The sequence below is a fragment of the Alosa sapidissima genome, chromosome 16 (assembly GCF_018492685.1).
Source record: "Alosa sapidissima isolate fAloSap1 chromosome 16, fAloSap1.pri, whole genome shotgun sequence".
In the NCBI taxonomy this organism is placed as follows: Eukaryota; Metazoa; Chordata; class Actinopteri; order Clupeiformes; family Clupeidae; genus Alosa; species Alosa sapidissima.
Window position 1 is genome coordinate 17,610,905 of NC_055972.1, and position 6,591 is coordinate 17,617,495.

Here is a 6,591-nt window from a genome sequence, read left to right on the forward strand (position 1 = left end):
ATGATTCTCGTGAGATTGGGACAGAAATAAAATGCAGAAATATTGTGGGACCATGTCAGTGAGGTATGTTGGTTTTGTCTGAATGGTAAACTAGTCTTTTTAAACAAAACGTTGCAATGCCTTTTTCGCCTCTTTGACGATGTGAAAATACCGGAAACTGGCCATACAAATAGTTAAAAAGGGAGTCATCTGGTTAAATCTGTGGACAGGTTCTGACCATTGTTAGGTGTCTCACATTCACAGGGTCTACTCGAGATAGTGTTGAGTGTGCTTTGTTCATGTACAATTAAGCAGGTGTTACACGAAATAAGCTGTTGTTTATCGTGTGTGTGTGTGTGTATATATATATATATATATATATATATATATATATATATATATATATATATATATATATATATATATATATATATATATATAATATACACATTGCACAAGATAATATGTTTAAGCCATGTATATAGTGAAAACCTGAAATTAGCCCAAATAATTTCTGACTGTAAAAGGGGGCCATCTGACCGCAAGGTTCACATGTTGACCAGCTGATTTAGCTACCCTCGTAGGCAGCGGAACATTGCACTTGGTGGATGGCATGCAACCACAACCCCATACATAGGCCTACTCTGACCTAAAATGACTACTGGAAATGACTAAATGTTTGTGTGTAAGTGGATGATTGTTTTTTTTGTTTTTGTCAGACAATGGGTTGGAAAAGTTCTGATCACACTGAAAACAAAAACCTACTACCTGATTGTGCCCTTTTTGCTCTTCCCTGTCAAATAAATGACCACATTTCCAGAGTGTTGAGATATTTGAGAGCAAGCCCCACATCTTTTAAGACTGAAAATTCCTTAATTGGTGTGTGTGTGTGTGTATGGCAGTTTAACAAATCTTTCTTTGAGGAATCGATAAACTACAAACTACAGATAAAGCCTCTGAATTTCATCTTTCACTATGTGTAAATATATCAAATACCCTAATTTTACCTCCTTTTTGTTTGCATACTGTATTTTATCGCCTCCATAACTAAGTCAATCTAAATAGCAACCTAATATTTCATCGTTTTGTTTTTTATTTTATTGACAGCAATAGTGTTTTGCCAGACCTACATTGTTATATGTGGATTATGTTGACATAATATTGTTTGTTGTTTCTCTGGAAAACTTTTACATAATTTCAGACCAATATTATTATAATACTCACTTGATTATTTTATCACATAAATGCGTTAATCAGTTATGCACAGTGATGTTCCCTCACTGGTCTTTATTTCAATAATGGTAGTCATGCTTTTATCCTCTAGATTGTATACAATTCACTAGTTCTGTTATTGCTGCTAATGCAGCAATATTAAGTAACTGACAAAATAATGATTGATTGAATGAATGGATGTTGATGATCTCAATGATTTGCTAGAAAAACATAAAGGACAGACACACACATGCTAACCACTTTAAAGTTACAAACCCCAGGAACTGATAAAACATAAATGTGGTTCCATGTTGGTGGAATGAGTTGCCCAGTTCCCTGTTCAATTTCCCTGTTCAATTTTAAATTTTATGTTGTTTTGTATTTGTGTGTCGCTTTGGACAAAGGCATCTGCCAAATCCATAACCATAACCATGTGCCTTATGCGTATGCATGTTCCTTCTGCAAAGGTCAGTGGGGTAGGCCCCACTGCATTGTTCTGTAGTTGTAATTCTCAATTTTGCCACTAGATGTCATAATGTAACAATGTAATCTGAAGAGACATAAACAACTTTTGCTGTTCAACGAGGTTTAACCTTTTTTTTTCTTTTCAGAAAATGATGTGACCAGCTTGAATGGTTGTAGTAAAAAAAAATGGCATTATCCAAAAGGTTTTTGTTATGCTTATACAGTCCTTAGAAAGAAAATTAAAGTTTGTAGCGGGTAATGACTCCACTTGTACACTTGCACACTTTGCAACTTGTTGTTGTCCTGAAAACACAACACTTCTGCTGCTCTTACATAACTTGCACCACTATGTCACTTGCTTACTTAGGTCAAACAGAACTACCTCAGCCATTTATTGGCCTGACTTTGCACTAATATATTGACTGTCTATGCACAATTTCAACCCAATTTTGCTGCTCTTATTTCTTCATTGTATGTGCCTTCTTATTTACTCATTTATTGTTTACTTGAATGTTATGTTGGTCTGTGTACTTAATTGGTAAAATATGTCTTGTCTTCACCGTGGGATAGTGAGAAACATAATTTCGATCTCTTTGTATGTCTGGGCATGTGAAGAAATTGACAATAAAGCAGACTTTGACTTTGACTTTAACTTTGACACAATGGCATCAGAGCAGTAACAGGGAGGTGTGTCTGTCTGTCTGTGCGTGAGTGAGTGTACACGAACACACAAACGCATGCATACAAGCGTGGGATTGCACACACAGCAGGATGTGGCCAAATGACAACCGTCAGAAGAAAGAACTTCCCATGATTGAGAAAAGAAGAACTGAAAGTTATTGTTCCAAAACATGGCCACCAAGATAAAGAATTGTGCTAACATGTGTGGGTTGTTTGATCTAAAGGCCAAGATCATGCCTCTGGCAATACCGTAGGCTCATGGTTTGTCATAACAGTTTAGCTTTCATTACTCACAATCACAATTTAAAGGCCTTCAGTATAAGGACATAATTGTGCAATGCTTCAGTTGCCATAACCAGCCAGCTAGGTGAATCAATATTTAGGCTAACAAAATGTTTCCTGTAACATTCTCAACCATTCACAGCAGTGCTTTAAACAGTATTTGTACATAAAATCCTTCCACATATACAACCAGCCTACCGTCACTCTATATATCAACTAACATCTCTGTGATCAGAATTGCTGCCATGGCAACGCTTTTACCCAGTCATCTTAGGCATGTGTCCAGGTCACAATGTCAAACATCAGCACAGGAGTCATGTTATATGAGGAGGATGTGGCTAAGGTGGTGCCCAATGTTTATTGTGTGATGATGATCGCACACTCCATGGTGTGATCTTTGTGAAACCACAAGACCATGGAGGCCACAGGGTGAATAGACAGGGATGTCTTTGGCCAGTGGCAGTGAGTTGAAGCTCCCTTGTTTGCTGAGTGCAATTGCACGGTTATATAGAAGATCCTGTATACCTATCTCTCTCATGTCTCCACCAGTCTTTCACACACATAGATGTATCACATTTGTCCTGGGCTTTTTTTCAAATTCAGGAATAGACTATATTTTTCTGAAAGGTTAACCTAGAAACCAGAGGCCTATGCAGAAAGGCAAACCGTAGCTCCCAACTTTCCAATTTAGGAGGCACTTTTTCAAGATAATGGGCATGTCAGTTCTATGGCTGATAGACTTGTATGTCTTGGCAAACTTTGGTTTAGGCTCCACAATTGCTGGTCTCAAAACTTTTAATACTGATTGCTTTAGTATTTCTGTAACACCAGAATTCCTGTCACTCATTAACTCGAACACCTCTGAGTTTATGTGTGTCATAATAGTCTTTGTGTGCACCCCAGTGGCTTCCTTCTCACCCCAAAAGGCCATCTGTCCTGAGATATAGGCTAGTAGCCATAAACTCATGGAGGATGCCCTTCTGAGTGCTCAGTGCTCTTTCACCCCACACACGAAAGTTACTGGGGTCATCTCAGGTCACTCGCCCCTGGACATTACCCACTAGGCTATTGTATCATGTGAAACCTGTAACTTAAACTGCATCCATTAAGGGGTGGGTCAGTGTGGGTAATATTTTAAATGTGTTCAATTCCATCCTAGGGACTTTTTGAAACCATGATATTGTGGTCTCTTTCACTCTCTCTTTCTCTTCCTGTTTAAAGTGAATGTGTGTGTGTGTGTGTGTATGTGCACTTATGTGTGTGTGAACAGCTGCTTACCTTTCATCGTCCAGTGTGATTAGACTGGTGGTAGTCTGTGATGATGGCAGTCTTAATGACAGTTAGGCCAGCAGGTGACTGAACACAGGTGGAGGGAACTCACTCACTATCACTGTCTGTCTCTCTCTCTCTCTCTCTCACTCTCTCTCTCACACACACACACACACACACACAGTCAAGCACACTCCCTGTCTTACACATACTCTCTCTCTCTCTTTCTCTCTCTCTCTCTCTCTCTCTCTCTCTCTCTCTGTCCACGTGATTTGTGGGTCACCTCTACTACCACTCTTTCTCATTCCTTACATCTGAGTGGCTCTCTTCAGTGTGCGTCGCCGCCGCCACCACCACCAGCGGTAAGGGACAGAAGCAGTCGCTCACTGTGCCCTTGTGTCCCGCCAGCCTGGACCTGGCCTCCCAACGCCCTCCCTGTTTGGGCGGCTGTCAGAGCAAGGGCAGATGGCTCATTACCATAAATAGGACAGATAGAGAGAGAGAGAGAGAGTGCATGAAGGGAGTGAGAGAGGGAGGAGTGGAGGGAAGCTCGCGCACCAGCCATAAGGACCCTGCCATCCAAACCCGAGGAAGTGGGAGGCCGTTGCTAGGAGCGAGTGAAAACAGCTCTGTGATCATACAAAGCAAACCAACCCTCCCCACCCCACCACACCCTAACACACCCTGCTCCAAGCCTGATTCTAACCCCTGCCCCCACACACACACGCCTGCATGCACACACACACACACACACACACACACACACACACACACACACACACACACACACACACACACACACAGTAGCCACGTTTTTACTGCCTCCTCTCACCGTGTACTTGGAGTCGGTGCCCGTTGCTGCTGGTTGTGGACAGATGGCCAATGGGCCCCACTGGCCCTGCAGCTGGGTGTGGTGTGATCCAACACAGTGGGATCTGGCGCAGGGGGAAGTCACACCTTCTCCGGTCTGTGCCGCTCAGTAGCAGGCGGGAGCCACCCAGCACCGCGGCCGCTCTCACTACAGCTAAGAATAGAACCACACTTGTTGCCTCCTAGGTTTTATGACATGTCAGCGTCAAAACACACACACAAACAAAATGACACTCACTCTTCCATGCACTGATGACAGCAAATGAATCAGATTTTGAAAGGTTATATAACACAAATCAGAGTGACAAACTACCTGTGTAAACTCTCATTTCAAAGCATTCAAAATCATTTGTTAACGTACCAATTATGTAGTGTAAGACAGCAAAGCTAGATTTAAGTTAGTCTCTTACTAAATATAACAGCACACACATACTATATCATCAATATAACACCTAAATAGTCATTGTTCTGATTGGTAATGATTGCTACACATTTGAATAAACAGATCCCACAGAGAAACAGACGGTGTTTGCTAACTGCTCCCAACTGTGTGTGCATTGGTGCGCTGGAGGAAAACCACAGCGTTCCTACTGTTGTAGCCAGCTCATTTAATCCACATTGATCGTGTTTTGTTTGTGGTGTAATGCATTCATGCCTCGTGCTTCAACAAATCGCCCTGAAAATCATGATAGCAAATGTGAAGACATTAACTAATGGATGAGAAACAGAAAAACAGCCAACGGGTGGCGGAGTAAAATTGCGGAGTGGCGGAGTTGCTGCTCACTCTGGGGCAGGAGAAGCGGCGACGGCAGAGAAAGTACAACTCAGCAAAAGCCCACAAGAGAGAGGGACGCCACAGGACGACAGTGGGGCCATGTGGAAATGTGGGAAGAAAGGATGAACGAGGCAAGAGGAGGGGAAGGGAGTGCATGGGGTGGGGATGGGGCCGAGGGAGGCAGAAGAAGAGCAGCGGCTCCACTCTCTCTCCCTCCCTCCCTCCCTCCCTCTCCCTCTCTCTCTCTCTCTCTCTCTCCCTCCCTCCCTCTCTCTCTCTCTCTCTCTCTCTGTCCCTCTGCCTTGCCTGAACACCTCCCGTTCAGTGGTGGTTGCGTAGGAACATGGGGCCCAGGCTAACCTGCGGCCACGCACAGTCCTCGCTTCATTAGCCCGGGCTCAACCAGGCGGAGAGAGAGGAGCACACGCTCAAGTGCAGCTCCTCACACACACTCACACACACACACACACACACACACACACACACACACACACACACACACACAGATACAGCAGCAGCAGCGGGACTCACACCCTCCACGCACAGCCAGGGTCCCCTTAGTCCTCCCTTAGTGCAGCTCACTGAGACCACAGATAGAGTGAGAGAGAGAGGGGGGGGGGAGGGAACAGAACAGGAGGGCTCTTTCATTCATTTGCTTTTTAAATCTTTATCTTATTCAGTCAGTATTTATTGCTCTATCACAAGTTTAATGTTGGACATAAAATCCCTTGGGGATCTTGTATTGATCATGCAAATCTGACTCTTAAATTGCACACAGTTTTGTATTATCATGCTCCCTGCACATGAGAAAATACTGCCGTCACTACATTGGCCAGATTTGCATTCTTAACTCTAAATACATTCTAAAATGTAAAATGAGTCGAGATTCTACGCACACAAACACATGCGCTCATATACATTTACCCAGTGTTATTATTCTTGCATATGGGGTTGGGTGCCGGTTGCTGAGACAATGGGCTGCCTTCGCATGTTCCCCAGCCCACGCCAGGGCTGATGGTGCCAGATGACATTGCCAGGCACAACATCTCGATTGTCCC